The sequence below is a fragment of the Cervus elaphus genome, chromosome 7, assembly GCF_910594005.1.
Source record: "Cervus elaphus chromosome 7, mCerEla1.1, whole genome shotgun sequence".
NCBI classification, from domain to species: Eukaryota; Metazoa; Chordata; class Mammalia; order Artiodactyla; family Cervidae; genus Cervus; species Cervus elaphus.
The window spans coordinates 41,001,205-41,017,185 of record NC_057821.1 but is presented as its reverse complement, the minus strand read 5'-3'; the positions used below and the strand labels follow the sequence as shown (position 1 = coordinate 41,017,185).

Genomic DNA, 15,981 nt, shown 5'->3' with positions numbered 1-15,981 from the left:
AGACTGCTTACAAACAAGACAGTGCTCCCTTCCCCTGGAAGAAAGGAAATTGGAAGGTTCCATGGAGAACTGACAGCTGACCTGAGTTTATGATATGAATAAGGTACATGCCAGGCAAGATAAGGCACAAAGACATTCAAGTAATTAAATGTAAGAAGAGGCGAAAAACCATTTATTCACGTATTCATTCAGCAAAGATTTATCAAATGCCTCCTCTGTGCGTGTATTGGTTTAAGTCCTGGGACACAGCAGTTAATGATCCTGACAAGATTTCTGCTTTCGCTACCTTCTAACAGAGAAGACTAACAATAAACCAGTTAACAGATACACAAACCAAGGAGCTAGGAAGAAAACCCAGTGTGCTGAGATGGCCAGAGGGAGACTGGGGACACACCAGACTCCCTCCCTCCACCTGTAGAAGTGTAGAGAGTGAGAGGTGAGAGGAGAGCCACGGGCCAACACCAGACTCCATCCCTTTGTTTTTCCACGGGAAGAATTTTCCCTAAACCCTCCTAGCCTCCTATTCCATCCTTTTTCTTTCCCAGAAATGTGGAGTGAGGTACCTGGCTGGGGGCTAAAGCCAGGGTGGACCACACCTCTCCCTGGGAAACCATAACTTCACTGGGTAGAATTATGCTACCGCAGGGGAGGGAGGGGGAGAATTAGGTTCTCTTTTTCCTTCCTTCTTCACACAGACAGTGGCCCGCAGGCTCAAACCTTTCCTGCAGGTAGACTGTGACCCAGCCCAGACCAGAGAAGCTCTTTGAGAGTCTCATCCTAAGATACAACTTCTCAGTTAACAGTTGCCAGTCCCAGAAGTTCACCCTGGCTCCATCTGCCTTATTTCACTTGTCTTATTTCTCAGTTGGCTCAGGACTTGGGAAGGAACGAGTACTCTTTGAAAATAAAGGTTTTCATACAATAAAAACCTTCCCTCCCTCAACAGACCTCAGAACTAAATCAGGAAGCACTATCCTCATCTATCAAACCTGTCATCTTAATGAAAAATCCTTCAAATCTCTTACTTAATAGCTCCAAAGACACGGTTTGGGTTTGACTGAGAGGTCTAGCTCAAGAGGCATAACAAGGCAAATACAACAGAAATAGCAAATATTGGGGGAGAAGGGAGATGACTTCAGTGCCACTGTGAAACCCTAGGGTACACAGTTCATGGTCCGTAGCCACAAGGAGGAAGAGGAAACGTGAAATCTTTAGATAGTCTTACCTTGTGATTTCATATCTACATGTTTTTTTTTAAAACCACACCAGGAAACGAAATTTTTGAATATATCTTTTCTCTTTTAAAAATTTAAAAACGTTTAGTATTTACATACTTGCCTCATTGCTTCCTTATGAAGCTGGATGAGACCAAAACATTATCATGAAGAAATATCAATAGTATAGTTACTATCTACAAGACCCGGTTCTGAGCATTAGAGAGATAATAATTTTTAAAAAGATGAAGAGTAAAAAGGATGGCTCCTAGGTTCTTTACCTAAAAAGACTGCTCAGGCCCCCAAAGTGTTATGTATCAAAAAAGGAGATACAAGTCAAATGTCAAATAGATGGTAAAGATTTTTTTAAATGAGTCAGTAGTTTGGTGGGGCGAAGCATCTGCTAATATCCGGAGGGATTACAATGGTATCATAGAGGATTTTTTTTTTTTTTTTGCCACACACATGGCATGTGGGATCCTAGTTCCCCGACCAGGGATTAAACCCACACCCCCTGTATTTTAAGTACAGAGTCTTAACCACTGGACAGTCAGGGAAGTCCCCATGAAGGATTTGAGAGATGAGAAAATGCCAAAGAAATGTGAAAACCCCACCCACACACACACACTCTGGAGAGACTGCAGTTAGAAACTGCACCTCTTGTGGAAGCCCCGAGAAGATACGCCATGTGCGAAGGATCGCTGGGTGCAGCCCTACAGGGCCTGGCCTCGCACTGCCCCGAGAGGGCTCTCCTCAACCCCCCGTGGACCACGTTAAATGTGGCCTGTTTCCCTGGATTCCACCCCGCTCCGTTTCCCTGTCCACTCTCAGCCAGGAGCAGCTGAGTGCCATGTACAGGAAGCACTCTGCCCACCGTGCCCCTCTGCCAGGGCCGCCTGGCCAGAGGGCTGATTAGAAGAACAGGCTCTCACCGACGCGGGCCGGGCGGTTCTCTGCCAGCACACTCGGGGCCCCGCAGAATTTTACTACAGACACCGCCTTCCCCTCGCCGAGCCCCCGGCTCGGTGGGACAGGAGGCAAGTGTTGATAGCAGAGACGGACAACAATGACCCAGTCCACACGCTCTCCAGGAGAGGAAAGGCGGGCCGGGATAACATGGAAAAAAGGCGGGGGGCACGGGGCTGTGTTCATCCTGCCCAGGACACACGGGCTGCCTCGGCCATGATATTTTTTCTGGCTGCAGAGACATGTTGCTATGTAACCAATACATGCCACTGCTACTTGGCCTCTGGCAAATAAAATCGCAGCGCTGGCGGGAGTCTTTCCCTTAAAGGGATACCATCGAGTCCGGGCGCTGTTCCAGCCCCACCGAATTCCATGAGCTGGAGCCCGGTGGACCCCTGTTTCACAAAGTGGACACTTGTACGGCACATGAGCCTGGATGGTACCAACACGAGGCGTGGGGATCGGCCTCTGAGTTGCTTTTTAAGAAACTCACAGCTTCAGTGTATTTTTGGTTCCCCACAACCAGTAAAAGCAAACAGCGTGTAGTTTTGGGGAATAATGATTTGATGCCTCCTGACTGTGGACTTCAAACGACTTACAACCCAGCAGGAAACTGAAGTTGCCATAAGTGGCTCAGCGTGGATTCAGGTGGTCCTTATTTCCCTGCTTTACCGTTCCTCAATTCATACCCGTCTCTACCAGTTTTTTACTTAAAGAACAGCACAAAACAGGCAAGGAATTCGGTACTTTCCGCCTTTCCCCAAGGCCCTTAACTGTCTCCTGTTTTAGTCATGATCAATCTCTTGGTTCCACCGAGAGCCTCCGATTTCCCCAGGGAGCAGCAGACCTCGGCGTTCCACGTTATAGTGGTGTGCTCTGGGGGATAAACCTTCTGGGCTTTTCTTGGATAAGATGAGGGAATGGAAACCCTCACAGTTCTAATGATGCACAGTTCACACACAGGGAGTACGTGGGGACAGGAGACATCAATTCTAGAGTAATAAGCAGGCGAGATAGGCAGTCCTTAGTGAGTCAGCAATCCATGTTCTAAATTCTGTACAGTACGCGGGTAGAAAGCGGACTGTCTCTGTACCCTGATGAGCAGAAAAATCAAGTTCCTTTTCAAGGACTCCAGGAAGGGCCGAAGAGAAGCCCTCAGTCTGTCAAGATAAAGTGATTAGGTTGAGAAGTGGGATACAATGAGGGACACGGGCTCTCAATACTAGGTTTAGACCAAACTCTGGAGGTGATGAGACGTTTCAGAAATAAGTGCACTTAGATCATCAACCTAAATGAATGTGATCCAGAGCCAGGCGTGGAACAGGTGTCTTGAAAGAACAGGCAGGTCCACCTTCTGGGATCCCACATTTGTACATTCTCCATAGTACCCCCCAACGCACTCTCATGTAAAAAGCATACCTTTTTTTTTTTTTAGAGAAGGAACGCTCCTCTGAGGGTCTATGACTACAGACCAAATTTGCACAGCACGGCCAGAAACCTGCTCGGCCCCGCTCTGCAGGTGCAGGCGGTCCCAGGCGGGGGCGTGCCGCCCTGCAGCTGGCCCGCACGCACTGCAGGTGTGCCTCGGAGTCTAGCAGCAAAGCAGGTGGACCCCGGAGCCCCAGCACGTGACGGGGTGTTGCAAATACGGTGGTTTGTGAAAGGGGCAAAGGAAACAAAAAACAGGCCTTTTCAGAAGAGGTCCCAAACAAAAATGATTCTGGATACCGCCATGCCATCAGCTTCTCTAGGTAGTAGCCAAGTATGAGAAACTTAAACAGGGGAGAGTGCCCCTCCTGCCACTTGTCTTGAAAGACAGAGGTATGGTGTGGTGAGGGTGCGTTCAGTCGTGTCGGACTTTGCGACCCCATGGACTGGAGCTCACCAGGTTCCTCTGTCCCTGGGATTTCCCAGGCAAGAATCCTGGAGTGGGTCGCCATTTCCTCCTCCAGGGGAACTTCCCAACCCAGGGATCAAACCTGGGTCTCTAGCCTCTCCTGCATTGGCAGCGGATTCTTTACCATCGGGATAACATCAGGTTGAACCACCTGTTAACTGTATTCTCAGAGGTCACTGGGGTTCAAAAGACAGCACTGTGTGGGGTTGGGGGGCCATGACCGCACACAGCTGAGAGTCCAATGCCTCCCTCATAATCTAGGCTCAGAAGAGGGTGGTGGGGGGAACGGAAGCCCTCGGGACCTCAGCTGTCCCATCTGTACACAGGGGCTTTGCCAGATGGGCTCCAATGTCCCATCTAGTGCTCACATCCTATTATTCTCTGTCGTGGTGTTAAGACAATATGTCACATGAACAAAATGCATGGGTTCTCCTTGCCCACGGCCATGGTTCTGTACATCAGCCACTGGAGGAAAAAAAAAAAATCCCCTCTCATCCTTTCTGCAAAATGAACAAGGTAACAGCAACAAAGAAGACCAACTTAGAGGAGACAAAACCTGTGAACAGCCAAAACAAACGGCAGGAAAACACCAGAGGGAACCGTCCCCTCGGAAGGGAAGAGGAGACGCAAGGAGTAGGAAGAGTATCTCGGCCCCAGGTGGGAGAAGGCCTACGGATTATGAGTGCCTACCGAGCGAGGCGAGTAAAACACACACGTGAAGGAGTCAAAGGATCACTCACCCTGTGAAAACAGCAGTCTGGTCTCTCTTCACCCAGAAAATGGACTAATTTCTTTGGAAAACTGGAAGAGAAAAAGAGATAAAAAATAAAATATTAAACCCATCCTATAAATTGGCTCGGGGACGCGGGCCAGGAAGATGAGACCCCCTAGCCCCGGGCCCCTGGTTACTTACTAGGCACACAGCTAATGTCTGAAGACCGTGGACCTCCCACCGCTTGGCTGACTACGCGGATTTTAAAGATGGAGCTCTGAACAATTAATATGAGGAAAATAATCGCGTGCATGATTCCTTTATCTCCGGAGGAGTGAACCTTTGAAAAAGGAGCGTCGTGGGGCTGCACCCTGTGGGTCTTCAAGCCTTGTAGCTGCCCAGGCTCGAGATGGGAGGAAGAGCCCAGCGACAGTGACATCTGGTTTACTGGACAAGCGGGTCCTCCACCGAGGCCTTGGAGAGACAACCCCCCGCGTGCGACAGACGGTGAGCAAGACACAGACATGGCCGCACTCCTCATTAATTGGGGGAGGAGGTTACCATTTATAGGGGGAATAGAGGGCAGGTGGGCTCGACCAGTTACCAGGGAAACCCAGAGGTTAGGGCAGAGCAAGCACGTAGGCAGTTACTGATTAAGCCCTGTAATTAAGGGATTGGAGAGTCATGTGAGTGAAGCCGAGCCTGGTCGGGCAGGTGATATAGAGACCAAGGGAACTGCCATCTTGATCGGCCTGACCATACAATACATAGTCCACATATATCTTGGTGCCTGGGAAATCATTTTTAGGTAGACCTTTAAAAACCCCATATCTGCACCCCCACAATGGGGCTAACTGAAGATGTCTTCATAGTAACCAGAGCATCCCATCACGTCACTCTGTCTTCTCCCAAAATGGGGCACCCAGAACTCCAACCACCCCCCCACCGCCCCCCGCCCCCCGCCACCGCCACTGAAGTCCATGACCCCAACGGGATCCGTAATTAAGCTCCTACGGGAAGGGGGACTTGGCAGAGAGGCGCCCACATATCAGGCGGACTGAGTAATCCCGTGAGGAAGCCACGGTGTCTGAGATAAAGTGTGGGAAAGAACCGAGATGATGTGAGTGTTGGAAGAGGAAGCCTGGAAGACAAAGGCAGATAAGGCGGTGACAGCCACAGACCATTTAATCTGCATCACCCAAGGAACTCGGCGCAAGATCCAAGTTTTTAAAAATTTCCACAGGCTGTTTTCAAGACGGCTTTGCAGGTTCAGGAGGGGAGGAGGCAAGGCAAGCCTAGCTCCCCAGCCTGGTAATTTTCACACGATCCCAGAGTCCCAGGGATCCAGTCTCCGGCCACTGCTTTTGCTCCCTTTTCCCTAAAAGGAAAAGAGCACTGCGACCTCCAGGGCTGGATGGGGAGTCTCCACTGGCCACAGATTCCCAGACTCGGTGCCTCAGAATCTTCTAGGCTGCCTTCACAGCCCCAGGGAGGAAGCCCCCTGCCCGACTACCAGCCTGTGCGGGGAGAGGAGAGGGCTACTGAGACCACGCGATCCTGCCTCTTGGGAAGTTCACACCCTGAAACACTGCAATCCCAGAGAGATGGTCCTGCCCCCACTGGTGAAATCTCTGAGCGCCGTCTTTCGAAAGCAACACGTTATAATTCACTCGCATACATTAACCTTTTCCTCCTCAAGGCAGACAGGAGGTTGAGAGTGAGATTCACCAGGACCCCACACACTGATTTGAGTCAAACCTGAATCTGAGTCTCAGATGCGTCACCCACCACCTGTGCGATGCCGGGGACATAAACTCTCGGAACCCTTTCCTCATTTGCATTGATGGCGGTCAAATACCGACTTCACATCATGTCTCAGGTTCTCAGCGTGGTGCTTGGCACGCAGAAGAGACTTAATAAAAAGAAAATCCCTTAATGCCGTGCAGCACAACACGTTTACAGATCTGTGACAACAGACAAGAACGGCAGAGAAATTGTGGGTATCTGTATTGTATTCTCTTTTTCTCCACCCCCCAAAAACGAGATGAGAAAAATGAAAACAAAATAAAACCATTTACTGTGAACAATTAGGGCTTGTCAGGTGGCTCAGTGGTAAAGAATTCATCTGCCAATGCAGGAGACTTAAGAGACTCAGGTTTGATCCTTGGGTGGGGAAGATTCCCTGGAGAGGGAAATGACAACCCACTCCAGTACGCTTGCCTGGAGAATCCCATGAACAGAGGAGCCTGGTGGGCTACAGTCCACGGGGTCACAAAAGTCAGACACAACTAAAGCGACTAGGCACATGCCCACGTGAACAATTAGGTAATACACATAAGGAGGGAAAAAACCCCAAATAATACAAAGCAGCAAAAGTTCCACTAATAGCACTTTGAACATTTTCACTTCTACAGCACCAAGCTCTCAGCTATGCTCAAATATACAGAATATAACATACACATACTTATATAAATAAAATCATATACATACATACAATGTATTCATAACATTCTATGATACCATTCCTATTGTTCTTGTCTAATCTCTTACATGTTATATTGTAAACCTCTTTTAACATCAACAAATCCATCCCCATTATAGTTGTTTAAGGACTACAAGAGTGGTTCGATAAAAGAACGAACCACTAAATCCATATTTGTTGAATTTACAGAATTTATCAGTATCCCACATTAATGAGAAACAACTACACTTGTGGGAGCATGTGATTCTTTTGCTTCTAATCTTCATCACGATTGAGAAAGGCAGCGTATATAAATATCAGAAGCCTTAACAACAAAAGATTGTTTTGGTTTGAGTGGGTGTAGCTGAGAAGACTACAAACTAGTACATATACTGCAGGGAATAATATCACAAATCACAATATTCAGTGAGTTTCCAATATATCGAAAGGGGACAAAATTTTAAAGACTAGGACTATCAGTGGATATAAATGCCTCTTTTCAAGTGTGAAAATCCTTAAGTCTGAAGTTCAAGAGGTGTCCTGTTTGCGGCCCGATTGTGGTGGAGCAACTTCATGATACAGAGAGAAGTAAACTGGAAATTGTAGACTCCTGTGTGAACCTAAAAATTATAATCACATTATATTAACTAGAAAACTTTTTAAAAAAAATCAAAATTTACCATATTTAGAAGATACCAAGAATGGGAATGTTTGTGCGGTCTTGATATTTCTAATCTAATTTCCTTCTCAAAGAGAATGGTTGGTTTGGTAAAAAAACATATGTGATACAGCTTAACTGAGTTGCACGACACACGGTTGTCCTCAACTGAGAAACTTGTAACTGGGAAGTGAAGGTATCCCCACAATCAGCAGAGTGTAGAGTGAACTCTTCCTCCAGTTATGAATGGAACCCTTTAATGCATTGCCAACCCCGCTCCTACAAGCAGGCAGGAGGTGGGGAATTGCCAGGGAGCACAGAGAAAGAAAGACAGGACGCATTGTGGCAGCAGAGAAATGCCAAATCAGATACCAGCTGAAAAATTCTGGTATCCGAGACCAAAAGTGGAGAAACACAAGAGTTCGACTTGTGAAACCGGAACCTGCAACCAACGCACAGGTGATAAACCCTTCACACGCTACGTTCTAAGCAAAGTTCATGCCTTGTCCAGCTTATGCGACTTTTAGGGGAAGCAACAATTTGTGGTGGGGGCCATGTTCTTAGAAGAGATTTCTACTGTTCTATGTTGTCCATGAGTAACAGCATCAACACCTGGAGATAAGAACTTAGATCTTAAATTTTAGCACTGGATGGAAGCAGAGAAAGCCTCTCTTTGACAACTCCCACTAGGGACTTCACTGTATGGAGGAATATGGACTGAGCTACGTTTAACAGATCTCTTTTGATGGTACAGTTCAGGAGCTTGTGAGAAGTTCCTAGATCTAACCATGAACTTCTTACAGGGACAGAATTTCTGCTTTGCTTCACTGTGTCGTGGTCCCTGCTTTCTGCATGAGAGAAAACCAGACGGTCAGGCTGTGTTGTGCAGTATCCAGTATAATGTCTCTTATGCAGTGGAACCTAAATGACACACATTCTTAAATGTGCTTTCAAAGGGACCTGTGCATCCTTTGATGGTGTAGGTAGGCTGGCCCAGAGAACATCCTTTGATGGTATAGGTGGGCTGGCCCAGAGAACATCCTTTGATGGTGTAGGTGGGCTGGCCCAGAGTACATTCTGTAGAGCAGACCCAGCCATGGAAAATGAGAGTTTAGAGTCTAAGACACCCCCATCCCATTGTGTGTCTCTGGTAAATATGACCTAGCTAGGAAAACTGGGCTGATACTCTCTATTCCACACGTATAACATATTTCTGGACTACTGATTTAGAAAAGTTCTGTGTTGCCATTGTATAATGTTATCCTGAGTAAGCACTGGATTCCTTAATATTAACTATTCCCATCTACTGGGTGGCTAATTATGCCAACAGGGGCTTCCCTGGTGGCTCAGTGGTAAAAAATATGCCTTTGATGCAGGAGTTGCAGGTTCAACCCCTGGGTCAGGAAGATCCCCTGAAGAAGGAAAAGGGAACCCACTCCAGTGTTCTTGTCTGGGAAATCCCATGGACATAGGAGCCTGGCAGGCTACAGTCCACGAGGTCGCAAAAGAGTGGGACACGACTTCGCGACTCAACAGCAATACTTATGCCAACAAGTTTTATCTGCTATCTTTAATCCTCACAAAATCTCTGTAAAACAGGTTCTCTTAGACCCAGTGTGCAGATGAGGAAAACAAGGTTCAAGGCAAGTGGCCTATCCAAGGTTACATAACCAGTAGGTGACAAAGCAAGAATTGTAAGCCAGGTCTGCCTGGGTTTCCTGGCCAAAGAGAAAAAGAGAGAAGCACTGTGGCAACAAGCATGTGGATTTCTGTATGGAAGCCCTGGTACGCAGCATTCTGTTGAACACAAAAGACAGCACTTGCTCCCACTAAATAAGCAGACATTTCTTTTTCAGGTTATAAAATAGATGGGGGGCAGCAAGTGAGGATGTTAGAACCAAAGTCACCCACAACAATGAAGGGTGACTCGTGCCATCCAACAGGCGCTGGGCAAACGCACTTCAGGCAGAGGAGCAGGACCAAACTGCTGACAGTTGCAATGAAACAAAACGTAGCCACGGCAAGTCGCTCGAACAATTACTTCGCATCCTTCTGATTATGAGCCACAAGCATGCAATCAACAGCACAGAGACGATCTCAAATGATCTCCATCAGCATTTTACTTCAGCTATCAAAGCAGATGGAACAGACTCTCATCTGACCTAAACACAATGCTAATGACCCACATGCAAAGAAAAGTGCAGGCAGAATAGTGGCAAGAGGGCAGTGGCCTTGCTGGATGCCAGTGGTCATAATAGATGCATTTTATTTCGTTCAACTTTTCCATTTACTACCTCAGAGTAAATAAATACCATTTATGTGTTTCTCATCTGATACACTTATCCACAGTCTAACTCAATTGAAAGACTTAAGTAAGCTTACAAATTCCCCAGACTTAATAATGCATGTGGTACACATCTCTACAATCATATTCCATTGTACATTTTTGTGAGTTTGCATCTCCCCCGCTCAATTGTGGCCCAGCCCCGAGAGCAAGGAATTGACATCATTTATTTCTGTATTCCCAACATCAAGCCCAGTGTCTGGCATCAACAGTTAACAACCAAAATATGCAGAAATGAATGAAGTCTCATTGGACCATAAATAAGAAGGCACACTTACTGAGTGCATGAATGACCCCCAGGTTGTTCTAAGGGCAAGAGCTGAATTCCAAAATGTGCCTACAAATTGAAAAAATGATGGTACAAGTTGAAAAGATTTGGGGACATATATACCATGAAAATCTGTTCTTAGGGGGAAAAAAACACACAGATACAAAAATAAGGAAATACTGCCCTCATACCGGCTGAAGAAAATCATTTGCAAGGGGATTGTCACCAGACTGTGCTCAAATGAAAGCCTATAAACTCATGGGGGAGAGAGTATTCTGGGAGCGGTTTCCAAGGAGAGTAATTAAAATCACTATAGGTTAGGAACCACATCTGGAAGAGAAATACTGATTATTAGATTATGGGGTGGGGGGTGGGGAAGAACTCAACTTTTCTCTCAAAAAGTAAAGGAAAACGGCTACAAAGTTTTCAATAGGTCAGCACTAAACCAATGGGCTTTCCTGGTGACTCAGTGGTAAAGAACCTGCCTGCCAATGCAGGAGACATAAGAGACCTGGGTTCGATCTCTGGGTTGAGAAGATCCCCTGGAGAAGGAAATGGCAACCCACTCCAGTACTCCTGCCTGGGAAATCCCATGGATAGAGGAGCCTGGTGGGCTATAGTCCATGGAGTCGCAAGAGTCGGACATGATTTAGCAACTAAACAGCAACAAATGAAAACTAACACTTTCACTATGAGTTGGGGCAGTAAGACTCATGAAATGGGATAAAGCCTCTATTTTGCCTTTAGATAAATACAGCAAAATGTGACATCTCACCAGATTCATCCATTATTGAGATCCTATTTGGATTGTACTGAATGGTTACCTGCCACTCTGTGTGATAAAGCATTTTTCAGGTAGACGTTACTCCGAGCTTTATGATTTCCAGGCAGCCTTTGTTTGTGGGTGATTATGAGTGTATGTTGAGAGTCCCTCGGACTGCAAGGAGATTCAACCAGTCCATCCTAAAGGAGATCAGTCCTGGGTGTTCATTGGAAGGACTGATCTTGAAGCTGAAACTCCAGTACTTTGGCCATCTCATGCGAAGAGTTGACTTATTGGAAAAGACCCTGATGCTGGGAGGGATTGGGGGTAGGAGGAGAAGGGGATGACAGAGGATGAGATGGCTGGATGGCATCACTGACTCGATGGGCATGAGTTTGAGTAAACTCCGGGACCTGGTGATGGACAGGGAGGCCTGGCGTGCTACAATTCATGGGGTCGCAAAGAGTCAAACACGACTGAGCAACTGAACTGAACTGAACTGAATTGATGAGTGTATGTTGTATGTGCGCAGGTCTAGAATTTCCAATGATCTCAAAGGGTATTATAAATAATCTTTTTTTAAACTTTTATATTGGAGTAGAGTTTATTAATAATATTATGTTAGTTTCAACTGCACAGCAAAGTGATTCAGTTACACATATACCTGTTATCTATTCTTCTTGGAATTCTTTTCCCCTTTAGATTGTTACATAATATTGAGCAGAGTTCCCTGTGCTATAGGGTAGGTCCTTGCTGGTTATCCAGCAAAGGAAGGATATAGTTTGGGAGTTTGGGATTGAGATGTACACACTGCTGTGCTTAAAATAAAAACCTTTTAAACTGAATATTTAATATCCTTGAGTTGCCAAAACATACTATATAAGCTCCTCAAAGTCCGTACCCGTACACCTTAACAATTCTCCTAGTAATTAGCATAAGTTCACTGCCTGAACGGCTAAAGGGTTGAACAGAGGGCAAAACAAAATCAGCAAACCAACAGTACCTCAAAATTCCAAAATTGGCCATTACTACCTTAGCAAGGCTGCACCTCTGGCTTGGAAGGAGGAGTAAAAGAAGCAGGATGCTATTTTTAGAGTAAAAAGCCACAAGTTTTCTGTGCTGTACACTTCACAGCCCTGTCCCTGCAGTATAACTCCTCTTACTGCAGGTAAAGATCAGAGCTCCTTCACCAAAGTTGAGTATAAATAGGGACTTTCACAGGGCAAAGGCAAGCGTCAGATACTGCAACTTTTTTTTTTTTTTTGGCTGTGGCATGTGGGATCTTAGTTCCCTGACCAGGGACTGAACCTGTGCCCCTTGCACTGGAAGCGTTGAAATCTTAAACCACTGGACCACCAGCGAAGTCCCCTAGATACTGTACCTTTAAAAACAGCTGCCTATGTTAGAAATATTTCAGGCACCCTGGGCAGGAGTCCTGGTGGTTCTAGATGCAAAAGTTATGGCCCCAGTCAAACAAAAAAGGCTTAATTAAAGAACACATCTGGACACAAAGTTGGAGTTCAGCAAATTCTCAAAAGTCATATTCTCTTACATCTACATGAGCTTTACAGTTTTCAAACTACTCGAGTGTAGAGTGAATGGTCAGCAGTTAACACCACTATATTGTATCGAGTGTTTGAAAAACAGTACTTCTTAAATGTCTAGAACAGTCAAGGGCTGGCAAACTGTTTCAGTAAAAAGAGCCAGATAGCAAATGTCTTAGGTTTTGTGGGTCTGACAATCTGTCACAACCACTCAGCTTTACCACTGTACCACAAAGGCTGCCATAGACACTACTACACAAATGGGCATGGCTGTGTGCCAATAAAACTTTATTTGTAAAAGCAAGAGAAGGTGAGATATGGCCCATGGGCCAGAGTTTGTCAACCCCTGGTCTAGAATATCATTATACTGGGAACTTGAAAAACAGAATCTCTGTTTCCTCCTTTTTCCCAAAAGAGATTTTATTTTTACATAGTAAAAAGTCAGATGACAATATCACACACTATCCAAAAGCAATAACTGGCTTATTTCTGCAGCACTCACCACTGAACTTCCTTTACAATAAGCAGGAAGGGCAAATCTTTCAATGTCAGATAGAATTTTCCAGAGGGGCATTTATCTCTGCCTGACACACTCGTAAAGGGAAGAGGCTGCCCCAGAGAACCCTGGGTAAGTGCCCAATAGCCTCGAGAAGCAGCGAAGAGGCTGCCCCAGAGAACCCTGGGTAAGTGCCCAATAATAGCCTTGAGAAGCAAGGAAGAGGCTGCCCCAGAGAACCCTGGGTAAGTGTCCAATAGCCTCAAAAAGCAGGGAAGAGGCTGCCCCAGAGAACCCTGGGTAAGTGCCCAATGGCCTGGAGAAGCAGTGACCTTTCTAGGCAAGCAGGGAGACACCTGTGCCAGGGCAAAAAACAAACCACCTGATTAAAAATGGGCAAAAGACTTGAACTGACATTTCTCCAAAGAAGATACACAAATGGCCAATAAGCACACGAAATAATGCTTAGCATCGCTAACCATTAGGAAAAGGCAAATCAAAACCATACTGAGATAGCACTTTGCACTTCTTAGGATGGCGGCTATCATCAAAAACAACAAACAAACAAAACCAGAAAAATACCACGTATTGGCCAGAATGTGGAGCAACTGCAACGCTTATGCATTACTGGTGGGACTGTAAAATGGCACAGATATAGCTACTGTGGAAAACAGTATGATAGTTCCTTAAAAAAATTAAACACAGAATTACCATATGATCCAGCAATCCCACTTCTGAGTATATACAAAACAGAAATTAAAGGAAGGACTTGAACATACATCTGTACATGCATGTTCATAGCAGTCTTATTCATTAAAAGCAAAAGGGGGGGTGCTCTCAAGTGTGAATGAGCAAACGGTAGTCATCAAACACACAGTGGAATATTATACAGTCCTTTAAAATGAGGAAATTCGAACACAAGTTACAAGATGGAGGAATCTTGAGGACATTATGCTACATGAAATAAGTCACAAAGGGACATACACTATATGATTCCACTTATACAAGGTACCAAGAGCGATCCAACTCATAGACAGAAAGTAGAATGGTTGTCAGGGGCTGGAAGGAGGGGTAATGGAGGGTCTGCTTCATGGGTACAGACTTTCAGTCTGGAAGACAGAAAGCATTCTTCAGATAAATGGATGACGATAGCTGCACAACACTGCGAATGTCTTTTATGTTAGTGAATTGTACACTTAAAAATAATAAATTTCATTTTATGCATACTTAACCACAAGTTTTAAAAAAGTATTTAAAAAAAAAACAAAACACATTTTTCAGGTGATCTGTTTGGACTAGGTTATCCCAAGGAGGTTCAAGCCTGTCATGCTTGAGAGGGCTGGTTTACAGGAAGCAGCTGAGGAATTGCAGCTGGGTTTGAAAATTTCACAGTCCCTCTTCCCAGGTGGATCAGAATGGTAAAGTGTCTGCCTGCAATGCGGGAGACCCGGGTTCAATCCCTGGGTCGGGTAGATCCCCTGGAGAAGGAAATAGCAACCCACTCCAGTACTCCTGCCTGGAAAATTCCATGGACAGAGAAGCCTGGTAGGCTACAGTCCATAGGGTTGCAAAGAGTCAGGCACGACTGAGCGACTTCACTCTCACTACATCTAGAATCATTTGGACTAGAAGAAAATACGAGGGTTCCCATTAACATGGAATAGGACTCTACAGTCCCTGCCCGCCCCACCCATGTCCTCCACCTGCTTTTTGTCTGCAGAAAAACTTTAACCAAAAAACATGTTTAATAAAAGAAATGAGAAAATACAGAAATAAAAGAAAACAGTCAAACGAGACCAAATAATAATAGTTCTGTCATTAAGCAAAGTCAAGGACCTTTTAGTTCCTCTTCAAAGGCTGCAGATAATATTCTGAGCTGTGAGAATATCCTGTTAGCTGTTTTGCAGATACTGAAACCCCAACCAGGTGGAAGGAGCTAACTACATGATGTCCAGACTGTAGCCATGACATAAGCCGCCAAGAACTGAACTCAAGGAAATGGGAACAAACCGACCTGGAACTGAAGATTAGCTATACTTAAAACAGTCAAGATGACACAGATCAGGCCACCCCACGGCCAATGGCAAGAGGAACGTCAGACCTGATTGTACTGTATCTGCATGTAGCCCCCTCCTTCGTTGACACATCCCTGAAACCCCCATTAAAGACTCTTGCCCACTGACTGCCGGGAGATGGGAGAGAGTCAGCCTTTGGGCACAAGTCTCTCTTCTCCTCCACCTGCACATTGCAACCTTGCCTCTTTATTGGCTTCTGAATGGTGAGCAGCCAGACCCCACTCTCGGCAACACCATGACTCAGAGTGAACTTGGCATCTAAGATATGTGATGTGGCCAGAAGATGTGCACTCTGCTCTCTGAATGCTACATTCTCAGAGATTCAATATGACAGTGAGTCAGTCAGTGACAGCTAAGAAGAAAAGGGAACTTTACCTATCTACTTTATGGAAGGACACAAGAAAGAAGAGAGAAGTAAAAGAAGTTCTTGTAATTAAGGCAAAGCAACTCCTGAGGATGAAGGTGATAACTCAGAATCTCCAGCTACAATAAGAAAAGTCTTTCCCTCCCTAACCCTGCTCTCCTTGGTCACACGCATCTGACCAATTTTAGTTGACTCTCTTGAAATGTAAGCTCCTCTAGT

At 45.6% G+C, this 15,981-nt stretch overlaps 1 protein-coding gene across 14 annotated transcripts in view; it reads right to left on the bottom strand.

The window, feature by feature from the left end:
- Nucleotides 1–15,981, bottom strand: part of ATXN1 (ataxin 1) — a 404,589-nt gene that overhangs the window by 178,771 nt on the left and 209,837 nt on the right. For all 14 annotated transcript variants that reach the window (XM_043908469.1, XM_043908476.1, XM_043908475.1 and 11 more), the window contains one exon: nt 4,818–4,878. The gene's annotated coding sequence lies outside the window, so the exon portion shown is untranslated. The remainder of the gene's footprint in view (nt 1–4,817; nt 4,879–15,981) is intronic.